Source organism: Musca domestica, unplaced genomic scaffold (genome assembly GCF_030504385.1).
Source record: "Musca domestica strain aabys unplaced genomic scaffold, Musca_domestica.polishedcontigs.V.1.1 14, whole genome shotgun sequence".
NCBI lineage: Eukaryota > Metazoa > Arthropoda > Insecta > Diptera > Muscidae > Musca > Musca domestica.
This window is the reverse complement of record NW_026712192.1, coordinates 16,098,300-16,113,667: the sequence shown is the minus strand read 5'-3', so window position 1 is coordinate 16,113,667 and position 15,368 is coordinate 16,098,300. Positions and strand designations below refer to the sequence as shown.

The window sequence follows — 15,368 nt, the reverse complement described above, 5'->3', positions numbered from 1 at the left end:
AGATATAAGAACAGGCCACAAAATAATAAAAATGAGAAAAAAGGAAAATTCCAATCTCAATTCGAGAAGGAAGAAAGGTAGCGCTATTTTTGATAACGCGGCATCTCATCCTCGCGAAGTTGAGTTGAAGAACATAAAGATAATATGATTACCTCCAATGCAACTTCAGTATGCCAGTCTCTAAATAAAGGAATTATCTGATCTTTAAAAGTTCCATATAGTTAACAATTTTAGAATCTCATTCAAAACTGCTTTCGTAAAGCTGGGTATGATAAAGATATTTACGACTCTTTTGAATTTGACGACGAAGATTGCATTCCTTTACTAGACTTATAAATGCTAATTAAAAGTTGTGTTCCAGTACTTTTTTAGTAGTAAAACTAGCCGAAGAGAGAACTGTTCGAAATGTCATTCTCATTTAGGTTTGCTCAAAAAATAAGGGAACGGAAAATTAGCAGAAATGCGATAAAATGTCAAAATTCAAAATTCCAAAAGTAAACAGCCTAAATCGGACTGGTGAAACCTTACTGAAAAGAACGCCAACATTTAAAAAATGAGTATTGAAGACAATAAGTTAAAATTAATAATTTATAATAATAATTAATAATCTGATTCCTCATTCAGCCAGTCCTCTTCACTGCTGGATTCATCCAAAAGTGAATACATTAGTTGCTCCATATTTTCTTTTTTGTTTTTTGCACGACAAATATTAGTTTTTCCTTTAGTTTTCAAGTTGATCATTTTCTTTATTGAAATGTATCAATACATTTTTCAACCTTGTTAGCTCTGCCAATTAAATGTCAAATTTACAATATGAACATTTCTGCTCGGCCAAATTCATGTAGCTAAAACGAGCAGAAATGTGCACCACTCAGCGCAGTTTTTGGAGTACGGGAACGCGTTGTAGCAGAATTTGTGCTAATTAGTACTAATTTGCAGGTTCTGGAACACAACTAAAGTCTGTGAAACGATTCGGCCTGAAGAATATCTCTATGTACATTAATCAACATGTAAATACCGAGAAAATCTAATTTTATTCAAATAATTCATTTGGAAACATCTCGTTGTCAACATTTATATTTTTAAATTTATTGTATACAGGGTGAGATGAAAAAATTGCAACCAACTTCAGACTGCTGTCATTTCTAAGCCACTCGTCCCATAGCTGTTAAAATTATTCCAGTGACAGCTCATTATATTGTTTACAAGCGTGCAAAAGCATTTTGGTGAGAATTTTCCAGAAAAAAATTGTTCGTGATGGAATTCATGCGTGATAGCGTGATTTATCTATATTTGGCTGGAAAACCACATGTGGCTATCGTTAGAGCACTCCAGCATTTAAATGTGAATAAATCTTTTGTGTCTCATGCCATCGCTCGTTACCGTGATACGGAAGAAAACAGCAACATCAGTAGAAATGGTTCGAAAAGTAAAGAAGCGACTCGATCGAAACCCGCGTCGCAGTGGCCGTCGTGAGCTGATCGGGTTTACTTGTCAAAGAGGCCAGCTGAAAATGTGCACCTTCTGTTGGCCACAAGAACTCAAGTGCCGGCCATGCTGATGGTGTGGGCCGCCATAACAGCCGATGCTCGTTCTCCGCTCGTGTTAATCGACCGTGGCATCAGAATAAAGTCCGAATATTCTGGAGGGTGTATTAAAGCCTTGGGCACGCAAATATTTTGGCCGCAGACCTTGGACATTCCAACAGGACTCAGCACCTTCGCAATCAGCATGCGCCAATGGTTACAAAAAGAGTTTCCTCGCTTCATTTCCAGCGCACAATGGTCACGAAAATCTCCGGATACCTATCCGTTGGACTATTGTGTCTGAAGTATTTTGGAAAGCAAGGTTGGCACTAAAAAGTACCAAAGTGTCGATTAACTCAAGTAAGCGCTTGCCAAAATACCGCAGAGCAACATTCGGGCAGCGTGTGACGGTTTCATTGGCCGTTTGAAGGCCATAATTCGTGCCAAAGGTGACCAATTCGAATAAATCTAAACTTATTCTAAAATTAAATGCTATTTCCGACATTTTTTGCTTTCATTCAATAAAATTTAAAAAAATGTAAAAATGATGGCGTTTGACTTTGTTGCAGTTTTTTTATCTCACCCTGTACAGAAAACAGTGATAGAAATCTTTTTTTCTATTTAGTGAAATTGGGCAAGGTAAATTACAGAGAATGCAGAGATGCATATTATTATTTGAAGTGACTTTATCTTCTTAATTTTACCAAGTTCTGAACATTTCAAATTTCTTTATTTTAGGTTATTTGTCCATAAAATATTTCAAAACGCCGATACACGTGTCTTCTATGTTTAGCTCTACTTTCATGAAATTATTTTTTGTGTTTCACAGGGTAGTAATAGAAAATATAAATATTTAAAAATAATAAATATTCGTATAATTCGTAACACATTTATGAATATGTCGTTTGAGACCCACCGTGCAACTGTTAACTCCAACTGATGAAAGATAAATCGAACTGTTAAATCTACAGTAGTTCCGCTCTGTTAATGTAAGAGACTTAACATAATCCCTCCATTATGACACAATCACGAATTTCTTGTCTTATTTCCGGTCACACACAGACAAAAACAATTTAAATAATTAACAACAAACCTAAGAGCAGGGTGGAATGGCAGATTGTTTAACAAATCATTTCGAAAGAATATTTGCATTAATCTTTACTTTGAATGTCTGTGGTTGTCAAAAACAAAATCCACAAAACTGCTGGCGAGGCAAATATTTTGTAAACAAACCATTTTTGTTTACGAATGAAGGCACGAAAGACAAACGATAATAACATATTCAGCAGTGGCTTAATTATTCGTTGTTAATTTCGAGTACCCAATTGCATGTGGTGAGTAACCACCATATGATGTGTGTGAGTAACAGAGCAAGTGAGATAGGGAAGAGAGAGAGTAAATTTTACAATGAGAGCCTTGCAGAAGAAGAGTCAGTCAGCCAGCCAGAATGTTGAATGAGAATATAAAACAAAACAATACACAAAATAAATAAATAAACACACAACACAAGAAAGAAGCAACCCGAAACAGAAGAGGACGATACAACAACACCATATAAAGCAGCAGCAGCAACAACAACAACACCGCCACCACCAAGAGTAGGCGAAACTATTCATTATGTTTTTTTTTTGTTTTGTTCAGCCAAGTCACTTCACACAACAGACAGAGCGGCCAGTCAGCCAGCCAGCCAACAGTACCAGTTTCGACTCCCAACTCATGTAAATTGGAATCCAGTACTGTGCCGAAAATCTTATAGATACCTTGTGTTCCCGGTTGGAATTTTTCGCATAAAAATTAAGGTTAAACAAAAAAAGAAGAAAAATCAGAAAGAAAAGAGCAAAGCAAAAAATGAATTCAAGAGAATTGAATGATTGAGTGTTTGTGCAACGCGTTTTGTGTTGCCATTTAGGCAGCAAAACAAGAAATAATTAAGAAAAAATAATAGCAATAATAACAACAACAAAATGCATTCAATAAGTTTATAAAACAAGACGAAAAAAAATCGCAAAGAAAAAAACCTCAAGCTGTTGGTAGTGTCGCTCGCGTCTCCGTCGTTATCCATTGCCCTGCAATGTCGTAAAAATGTGAAAATTCGTAGCTACATTGTAAAGCTAGTGTACGGCCAAAAGGTGCGGATCGGAGCAAGTTGTATGTTGCGTGTTTGTGGTGAAATAAGTTTCCAATTTCTGGCCATTTTTTCGCCAAGAAATGCCAAAATGTTTTAACAAAAAATCCAAAAAAATGTGGAAAGCAACGACCGATGAGGTCGTCGTCATTGTGCTGCTCTGTTGTGTGCCACAGTAGAAAAATTGCCATAAACGCGCCCAGTTTTTAATGAGTTTTTCTTGGGAAATTTCATTTGGTTTCTTTCATTACATTTGCATTTCCCCCAGGCCTTTGGCATTTGTCATCCTTTGGTCCATTACAACAGTGACGAGCTGTGAAATAAATATCTCAGAATTTTTATTAATTTTTCAAATAAAAGGCGAATTTTTTTCGCTTTTCATTGTCGTCGATATTTTGTGTATGTGTATCTATGGATTTTTTCGCTGATGTTGCCTTTGTAACGGTGTGCGTGTGTGTGTTCTTTTTTTTTGCGTTCGGAATCTGTAAAGTATCTACAAGATATCAAATCAATGAGTGTAACAGAAAACAACAAAAAAATGAAAGAGAATTCTCATTTGTTTATTTCTGGTATTTTTCTCTGTCTCTCTCCCGCTCTCTCTGGCAAACACTCTCGGCATGGGGCAAATTTGCAGAGACCAACACATGTTGTTGTTGCTGTGTGGTGCAAAAGCAAACACATTTTGTTTTGTTGTGTGAGAGGGGAAGTGTAAATTCTCTCTCTCTCTCTCAGCTGTGTTTGTGTACAACGGCGGCAGCCTATCATGACGACATTGAAAATGTGCTGTGGTTTTGTTGTTATGCGGTGGGGGTATTTGCATGCATTGCTAATCCTACTCTGTATATTTGTTGTTTTGTTTTATTTTTTTGTATAAAAAAATGCAAATAATAAACAAAAAACAAATAAATAAATTATGAGAAAATGAATGAAATAAAATAAACAAATAGGGTTATGAATAATTAATGTTTAAACACTTAAATATAATAAAGGAACGGCTTTTTCCGCAACAGTATTTTAAGAGATCTGGATCAAGATGTGGGATTATAAAATTGTTCTGCTGGGATTATAGAATCGATAGTCCCTTGATGAATGCCCACAGAATTCCATGTCAGTAAGCACTGAAAAAATATTGCTTAACTCTAGTTTAGTAAAAACTCTTTAATTTTTTTTTTTTGAAATTTTCTCCTAATTTCGGGAAACTATTTTTCTTCAATTTTTTTTTTTTTGAAATTTTCTGCAGTGGTAGTTATTTATTCCCTTATTCCGGAAACCTATTTTTCTTAGGGGACGGACCCTGGACCCTTGATTTTTTGAGCAGAAAGTCCGGGTTCAAGACCTGGGCTAGACCTGGATCCACTTATCCGATATAGACAATATAGGTATCCAACCAAAACCAAACATAATTTTAATGAACTGGTTTTTGAGGGAAAAAGGTATTAGCACAAATTGTAGCATTTTAGAAAGGTGAGAGTATCAGCTCAACTCGGAGACCCGCTGATCCTTTGTGTTCATTCTAAATTGGAACAAGAAAAAGGGATTTATATACCCCCCACCACTATGTTTATCAAAGTAAAATCGGGAAGTACCGTTATATGTGGACTAATTAGTGGACCTGAATCGAAAAGGAACCCAATGGTTGGAAATTGTGGCAAAAACGTTCAAAATACCAAAAATCTGGAGGTACCGTTATATGGGGGCTTTCCTTGAACATCAGTATCGTCGCTACTCCATTTAGAAGTCATGGCTCTCACGCTGCAGTGACCAGTGATGATACCCCCAAAAGCATTATCTTATCGCAAATTGCTGCGGTTTGCGCGGATGACGTGAACATGCTGTCGAATGTGACACCTAGGACATTGTGGTAGTTAGTGGTCGGTATTAAAATACCCTCATCAACCACTGGGCCCGACGCTATGATCGTACAATCATCCACATTCGTCTATGCCGTCTGAATGGCGAGGATTTCCGAAAAGGTAGAGGTTGAACAGTTTCGGAGATATCACCCTGCCTTGAGGAAATTCCTGTTTCACTCTACGGGCTTAGGACTTCTTGTTCCGGAATTCCACATACGACTGGCGTCCACACATATAGTTGATTATCCAACGTTTCAAACTTGGCCGGAAGGTAGTTCTCTGCACATCCTCAAATAGTGTGGCATGATTAACCGTATCGAATGCCTTTGATAGGTCAATTGCTGCCAACACTGTTTTATGACACGGCTTGTTCTAGTTCAATCCCCTACTTATATGTGGAGAAATGAAAATTAGGAACAAGGTCCTCAAGGCGCTAACCGGTAGCACTCGTGGTGCAGACAAGGAAACCCTGTTGACCTCTTGCAACACGATAGGTTGGTCTGTGGTCAGCTATGCGGCTCTATTGTTGTCTGTGAATACTAGTGCTACGCAGTGGAAGCGCATCCAGACCTGCCAGAATCGTGCCCCTAGAACTGTGACAGGGTGCCTTCTCATGACACCAGTGGACCATCTACATGAGGAGGCGAAAGTCCTTCCCTTACACCAGCATAATCATAAGCTTTCGTTACAGTACCTGCTTGGGTGCAATCGTGAGAGTCATCCCAACAACCTCTTTAATTACACTACCAAACCTACCCAACTCACTCCAGAAGATTACAGCCCATTAAGAAGCCCAATTTTTAAATCTGGAGCTCTAACCAAATTAGCAGAATTCAAACATCTGCATGTATTACTGCTACAATAATAATAACCGGAAGCTTTAGGCCAGGTTTCGCAATGGAGACGAGCAATCTTGTTCTTTTCCCGGAGATTATAAGCCGGATTTTCAGACATTAACTCCCCTAGGGACATTAATTCCCCCTTCATCGATTTTTGATGAAATCTCCTGGCGTAGTGTTTGTGTATCGCACGAAAGAAGTGGCACAGGGATGTTTTAACCGAGTTCTTAACTTCAATGTCAGTTGATTTGGATCCCCGTCTTGCCGATTTATCTGCTGTTCCATTACCTGAAATATTGTATTGGCCTGGACGCTAATAGAGTTTGATGGACAATCCAGTATATTCCAGGGCTTTCCTACACGCTAAAACTGCCGTAGATTTAATGGTCAAAGAATTTAAAGCCGCTAGAGTATCGCCGTATATAGTTACCGGACCGGTAAGGATATCAGCGTAGACAGTTATACCGCCTGTTACGGATCCAAACGACCCTTTCAAATATTTGGATGTCAAATGGTTCGAAGTTTAACCGTGGTGATATGTAGTCGCTAGTCTTGACTTCTTCTCTTATAAAGGCCGCAAAGTGTCCAAAGGATTGACTGCGCCATTGTCTAAGTTCTCTGAGTCGAAGGGCACATCTAATAACCTGTCCCTCTACGTGAAGACTTAATGGACTTAAGCAAAGTAGGGTATCCATTGCGGCTTGTGCTTCTAAATAAACCTGTGATCAGTAGCGATGCGGCTCTTTGGACATTATTAATGGCTCGATTGTAGGATGACCTACCCAAACTAGAGCTCCAATTACACCGATCGTGCGAACAATTGACTCATATATCCACTTGATTATATGCGGATTAAGATCTAATATTTTTCCTATTGAGTTCTTACAAGAGTAGAGTGCGATTAAACCCCTATTTACAGGATCCTCAGTATTTTGAGATCAGTATCGAGGTAATTGAGAAGATAAGTTCAACGTAACTCCATCTATCATTGGTGGTGAAAAAACAGGACGTTTACGTTTTCTCATGAAGAGGACGAGCTCGAGGTTTTTTGGGTTTATGCTTAGTCCATTACTGCGTGTTGACCTTGACAGTTTAACGAGAGCTCCTTGCATTGGATTTGAAATTCGTCAGTATATACAAGGACTTCTGTTCCAGTTTGTTCCAGATCCATAAGTATACTTTTAATTACTATTCATCATAATAATGGTTATACAACACTGCCCTGCGGCGTTTCCCTGTTAACTATCTCCTAATAGACATCTCCCCTCTCTGTGAATTTATGAGCATGGCATCAAACCAATCTATGAGGAGCTGAGGTACATCAAGCTTTGAAAAAGAGTTATGGATTCGAGTCTGACATTTGTAAAGGCTCCCTCGAAATCCAGAAAGGCTGCCAAGGGGAATAGAGAACCATTTATATTTTTATCAATGTGACCCATGACATCATGTTGCGCTGTCTCAACGGATTTACCTTTTACACAGGCATGCTGAGCAGTGCTGATCTGCAGTCGGGGGTAATAGGGCTCTGCTGTCAACGTCAATTAACCTTCGTAGGGTTTTTAATAGAAATGAGGAGAGACTAATAGTTTCCCAATTTTAAGGGTTGTAAGTGACGATGACTTCCATCCACAGTACCGGAATGTGTGATAGACGTAGGCAAGCCTTAAAAATCTCTCCCAGAATCGGAGATATTGCCGGATGATTTGAAGCAGTTGGAAATGTCTATGGCCCACTTGATTTTGGGGGTGTTTATAATTCTATCAATCGTGGCGGTGATTTCCATTCACAGTACCGGAATGGGCAATATATTCAGGCAAACCTTAAAAATCTCTCCCAGAATCGGAGCTATTGCCGCCGAAGCATGTTGTTTTGTGGCGAAATAATACTGTCTGGTCCGGTTGATTTGTAGGGCTTGATCCTGTCTGTGGCCCGCTTGATTTTGGGCCAATCAAACAGATTCATATTGTTACGTTCTTGGATTTTACTTAATCCCGTGTAGACGTTGTTTTATTTCCCAATACAGCTCGTACCAAATAAAACGCGGGATCTTTCGGATTACGATTATTACAATGATTTTATTCACACAACTTTACTTTGCACTTTACTCGACGGTTTCAATTCGCGATCTGATTCACAACTGACTAACTGCCTTTCCATTTCCCCTATTTATATGAGCCTCGCCTGTCGCTACAGAAGTTTCTAGACGATCTGGTAACGCCTAGATTACGAACAATCTACCAATGCAACGAACACATACAAACTTACATTGAGTGAACGATAACAACAACACATACACAGGCGAGGGGGTAACAAAGAAAGAGGAATTAAGCGATCATCAATGATGACGTTTAACAAGAATTGTACGTCAGCAACAAAATAGAAAATGAAAGAGGAAATGGAAGGATGTAGAAAAATCTATACAGTAGTTGTTGTTGTGAAGTTATTCAAATAAACTGCGTAGTAGAAATTTACGTTACAATTCAAATTCTTAAATTAACGGAATTCATCTAAATTAACTTAAATCTAAAGTTATATTCGTAACAATATCCTCCGCTTTGCAATAGCGATTGCTGTGATCGAATTGCCGATTGATTATCGCATCTTAGCTGTTTGGGGATTGAGTGCTGACTAACAGATTAAGAGCCTCAAGGCCGGAATCAGCCAGACGTGCCATCACCCCGCTTTATACTTGATATGGATTTAGGATCCTTTGAAAGGACTTTACGAAATCTGGCAACGTCATTGACGTTCTTTATCGACTCAGTGATACCTTCTTGTTCTCACTATTGTAGTTGCTTATGCCGGCCTCATATGCTTCCCAGTCGGCATGTTGTTTGGTCTTGTTGGTATTATTATACAATTGTCTGCTATCCTTCCGTAGGTTGCCTAGATGTTTCGACCACCAGACTGGTTGGCGTTTCTTGTCTGGGTAGGTAAGTGGACAGAATTTCTGGGCAAGTATATGATGACCCTACATCACTACAGCGTGATATAAAAAAACTGCAACAAATTCAAATGCCATAATTTCCACACGAGCAGAGAGCGACCATCGGCTGTTATGGCGGCCCACACCATCGTCATGGCCGGCGCTTGAGTTCTGGTGGCAAACCGAAGGTGGTGCACATTTTCAGCTGACCTCTTTGGCAAGTAAACACGATAATTTTGTTTGTTTACAAACTGCTGGGCAACGAATGTTTTCTCATCGGAGAAAACCAAATTCGGCAGTTCACCACTTTTGGCCAAGCGAAGCAACTCTTCAGCTCTTTATTTCAATATTTTCCAAATTGAATATTGCAATATGTTCAGCTCACGAGCCATTTTTCGGCCACTGCGACGTGGGTTTCGATCAAGTAGCATCTTTACTTTTCGAACCATTTCTGCTGATGTTGTTGTTTTCTTCCGTCCACTTCCTTGACGTCGGGCTATGTTACCAGTATCACGGTATCGAACGATGCTACGAGACGCAAAACGATAGCCACTTGTGGTTTTCCAGCCAAATATAAAGAAATCACACCATCACGCTTGAATTCCATCACGAATAACTTTTTTTCTGGGAAATTCTCACCAAAATTCTTTTGTACGCTTGTAAACAATATAATGAGCTGTCACTGAAATTACTTTAACAGCTGTCGGACGAATCACTTAGAAATGACAGCAGTCTAAAGTTGGTTGCAGTTGTTTCATCTTACCCTGTATGAAATTCTGTTAAAACTCCTATCGATAAGCGTTTACAACTTCGACAGCCACGTGGAACATAAATTGACTGGCTGTACACATAACTTCTTGGTAGCTTAATGTCCATTATGCTCTGTGTGAGACTGGATATATGCTAGCATGGCAGATATCCCTAGGCAGATTTCAACAAAAGCCTAGCAATGAACATACGTCGAAAAAGTCGTAAACCTAAACAAATAATAAGGATTGGATCGGCTCTTAAAGCTACTGAATCTTCTACAATCAATTCCGATGCAGTCGTGTGGTGCAGAAAGGTTCTGAGAAATCTCCACACTACTCACCGGCTTTGCTGGGTACCTGGTCATTGTTATACTAAAATAAATGATGAATTGGCGAGAATGGGCTCGCAGTCAACAGACCGACATTTTAAAACCACAATTTTGTCATTTTAGCAGAGCATTAGAACTACTCTTTATGGAGAAAGCCAAAGTGTGCTGGTGCAACGAATCCTGTTGCAAGTATCAAAACAAATCTGGTCGCGTATAACTCGGCCTCTTTTAAGCATGAATAAATCAACCCTACTTATAACACATGGGATAACTCTAGTGCCGAGTACTACAGGCTGTGTGAGGATGAGGAAGAGAATGAAATGATTGAACACCCATTATGCCAATGTCCTGCTCTATAAAGGAATGGACTATGGGAAAAGATTCGACTCATGATCTCAGTGTGCATTCAGACACTGATGCCTTTGTCATCCATACCATCGCAAACGTTTTCACTGGCTCTGGCACCGGAGTAGAACTAGATCTACAAAGATCTATCACCTACTATTTTTCTTAACTCCTTCTTCCTTTTCTTTTTCATGCTGAAAGAAATGAAAAAAAATGGTTACTTGGCGAGAGATCGCTCGAAATCAAGAGACCTTGAAGTCGTCGAAATTTGAAAACCCCCCGTTTTGTCATTTTATCAGAGTATTAGAACTACTCTTAAGAGAGAACGTCAAAGTGTGCTTGTACAACGAATCCAGGTGCAAGGTATCAAAACACATCTGACAAGATATCTCCCCGCTTAGAACTCAGTCTCTATCAAGCATGAATAAATCAACCTTACGGATAACAATAGGAGTACTAACAGGCCGCTGCAAAATCCGATCTAGAATGTCAAAATGGGATAACTCTAACGTAGAATATTGTAGGTTGTGTGAGGATATGGAAGAGAATGAAACGGATTGAACAGCCATTATGGCAATGTCCTGCTCTATCAAGAAACGAGCTGTCGGGAAACGTTCGACTCATGATCTCAGTGTGCATTCAGACACGGATCCCTTTGTCATCTATAACATCGCAAAAATGTTTTACTGCCTCTGGCACCAGAGTGGATCTAGATCTACAAAGGGGCTCTAAATCTACACCTTTACTCCATCTTCATTTTCTTTTTCTCAATTGTAACATCACATTATCTCACTTAAACTACTGCAGGATCCAATGCTACCAACTAATTTAGATAAAAATTCGGATTGTGGAAGTGATTAGTATTAAAGAAGTAATGTACAAACACACAAGGTCGACGTCGGTACTTGGCGAGATTTTGTATATTTATACCCTACACCACAAGGTGGTGAGGGTATTATGTCTTTGTGCATTTGTTAGTAACAGCCAAAAGGAAACGAGATAGACCCATAGTTCCTTTTGATGATCTGCATAGAATCACATTCTGCGTCGATTTATGCATGTCCGTCCGCCTGTCCATGCATTTTTGTAAACAAAGTACAGTTCGCATTTATTGCCCTATCCAGATAAAATTTTGCACAAATCATTTGTTTGGCCCAAGAACGAACCCTATTGAAATTGGAAATTATCGGTAAAAATTTAGATATAGATCCCATATATATCTTCGTCCGATTTGCCTTTTATTGTGCACCAAACGTGTAATATCAGCCCGAATAGTGTGGAATTTTGCACATGCAACCAAATTAGGCCTGAAAATATGTATGCCAAATCTGATCGAAATCGGTTCAGATATAGCTATAGCTCCCATATATATTGTTCATCCGATTTGAAATTTTTGTCCTCCGCAGCCGTAATATGCACTCTGTAACAACAATATTTGGGGATATATATCAAATACAGCTCAGAAATACATTTGCTAAATTTTATCGAGATCGGTTCAGATTTGGATATAGCTCCCATATATAACTTCGTCCGATGTAGCTTTTATTGTGCACCAAACGTCTAATATTTGTAGAAATTGGATGGCATTTGGCACATACGACCGTATCGAGTTTAGGAGCCAGTATGTCAAATTTGGTGAAGATCGGTTCAGATATGGCTATAGCTCCCATATATATTGTTCATTCGCTTTGTTGTATTTGTTACCCACAGCCGTAATATGCACACCGTAACAACGATATTCAGGGAAATAGATCAAATACAGCTCAGAAATATCTTTGCCAAATTTTATCGAGATCGGTTCAGATTTGGATATAGCTCCTACATATATCTTTATCTGATTTTAAATTAATTTGGCATCAAATGGGCAATACAATTCCGAATTTGAAAGATACAAATGCTTCGGCATATTTAGTCCTTTGAACTTTAAATCATAATTATAATCATAGCGTGTATGATTGAATTCTCCCATAAAAACTTTTAATTGTTATGAGGAGCTCCACTAAATTAGCAAAGTGGTGTAGGGTATCATAAAGTCGGCCCCACCCGACTTTAGGACTTTCTTTACTGTTTTTGTTATATGTTTAAATAGTATTGTTCCTGATGATGTCTTCCGTCGGAGGACGAAATATCGAAAATGGAAAATAAATAAAAAAAAAACAAGATTCTTGCAGGTTCTGGATCGGGCCATGATTGGCGAATATCTTATAAGATAATGATATATAAGATAATGAGTCCAATATCTCCAAATAACGGTGGCGGAGAAGTACCTGCAAAATATATTCATTCATATTCCTTTAACTTTTTAAAATGTAATGAGAGAATATCAAAGTAACTTTTCCCAAAAAAGCACTCAATAAAAATTGTTCTCTGCAGCCAAAAATTATCAAAGCAGCATTGAAAATTACATTAAAAAAATAATGAAAAATAAATATCCAGAAAAAAATATAAAATCGAAATACGATTTGTGCAATATACATATTTTCAACAACAAAAAATAACATGGAAAATTCAAGAAAATGGAAGATAATCATATACACGAAGTGAATCTCATATAAGTGAAATCAATTGTGAAAAAGAAATACTTGTGAAATCGGTTAAGAGAGATCAATGATGGCTTTTCTTCCGTGCAGAAGAAAATAGTACATCCTTAAGTGAAATAAAAACATCAGAAATCCCTCCCCCACAAAATTATTATTAATGGGCCCCGCAAAGGAATAACCACACAAATATTAAAGAATTTCCTGACATCCCCCGTTTACGGATTTATTTCGTTTTCTTTCTCCCTTTCCCTCTGGCATCGGTAATGAAAAAGACACCGCTTAATAAAGGGGGTCACATGTAAAGGTAAGTCAATGTGAGATTGCGTCTTTATAGAGTAATTGAAAATTAAAATCAAATGTATTTTAAGTAAAATATTTCAATAGGAGCGATAAAGTCCTGCTTAAAATTATGGTACAGTTAAATCTCAAGATGGGGTCTTAAATTGAATTTTTTTATTACACATTTCCTCCTCCGCTTTCAGAAATGCAAGTCTTTGTCAAAATATTTTAATATGTATAGAAAACTTTGAAATAGTCTCCATTGCATAGAAAACCTCCAAGGGGCCTTGAAAAATATTTAAAAAGTGTGGGAGATTTTCAATGTGTAGCAGACTCTTTAAAGTCGTATATTTAACTGGCAATACCAAAAATAATTACAGAGGGGCTAAATTCCCCCCTCTTCCACATTTTTTTTATTTTCAACTTAAGATCCTTGGAATCCCTGCATTTAAAATATTACTGATTACGATATGAGAATTATTTTGGTCGAAATGTTAGACATCAAGCGAGTCAGCAAAAAGGTACTTCGGGTTATTTTCCCAAAATTTAAATTTAAATTTTTTTACAAAATTATTTGTCATTATAAGTCCTAACTTGCTACGTCGTAGTGTTATTATCCAACTTTGGAGATACGCAATATTGACCCACTTCCTCTAGTACTTCCCCCACAACGGGTTAACATTTTGAACAATCAAAACTCCTATAGAAATAAAAGTCCGAATCTTTTTTAACTTCTCAAAATTTCTATTAATCTGAGATTTGGTTTGAAGATAGGATAGAGCGAACCACCTCTTTTGGTAACTCCCCTCAATGAATTAAAAGACTCCGAAAAAGGTTATGTCACCTAGGTCTAAATCCCCAAAAATAGTCAACGTTTTCAAAAATTCCGAGAGGTACGAAATTGAAACTGATCAAAAAATTACCCAAAAAGGATGCAATTCCGGGACTGGGTGGCCGAAAACAATCCATAGGTTAACTTGGTTCACGTTTTCGTACCTCCCCAGGGACAGTTGGAAATTATCAAAAACAGTGAGCTTGGGCGCCTTTTCGGTCAACGTATACCTGCATCACCCGGAACTGGTCAATATTTCCAAAGAGGTTCCAAATCCTGGGGATATACGAAAACTCAGACCAAAATGCGGCCATTGGCAATGTAGTCCCACGCTTTTGTACCACCCCCCCTCGAAGCTGGTCAACATTTCCCAAGAGGGTACTAATCCCGAAAACGTAGTCCGAAAAGCAGCTATGGGCAACATGGGTACATGTTTTTCTGCCTCCGCCGAAACTGGTCACAGAGTTCCATTCCAGGATCACGTGTATACAACAGGGAATTCGATCTAGGTCCAGGTCATAGGTCACCAAGGTATACGTGTTCTTTGGTATTTTAACCTGTTCAGTGGAAGTTAGGACAACTTGGACCTAAGGCCCCTTCTCGGGCCACGATTTCGTACCTGATTCTTAATTTAATCCACTTTGAAAGTTTGGTCCAGTTCCGAGGGATGTAGGAAAAAGTGAGCCAATGTGACAACTTTTTACAGATGTTGAGCAGTTTCGGGCGAGGCACAAAAGGTTGGATCTAGGTTGCTTATGACCGCTTTTCGGTGTACGCTTTCTACCTCCTGGGAAGGTATAAAAAACGTGGACCTATGAACCCTCTTTTGAAATGTTGACTAGTTCCGGGCACGAAAAGGTGTACCTAGATAACCTATGACCAATTTTCGATAAAGTTAACCAATTTCGTGGAAGGTACGACAACGTGGACCCATAGGGAGAGTGTTTTGGAAATCACATGAGGCCGATATTTGGGGCGTCTTCAATATCTCGGGCAGTGTAACCCACTACAAACTCCAAATTTTA

General features: G+C 38.5%; 1 protein-coding gene across 1 annotated transcript in view; it reads left to right on the top strand.

The window, feature by feature from the left end:
• Positions 1–3,046: 3,046 nt before the first annotated feature.
• LOC101900021 (microtubule-associated protein futsch) overlaps positions 3,047–15,368 on the top strand; it is a 42,765-nt gene continuing 30,443 nt past the window's right edge. The window contains exons 1-2 of the mRNA XM_011293158.3: positions 3,047–3,674; positions 13,066–13,536. The gene's annotated coding sequence lies outside the window, so the exon portion shown is untranslated. The remainder of the gene's footprint in view (positions 3,675–13,065; positions 13,537–15,368) is intronic.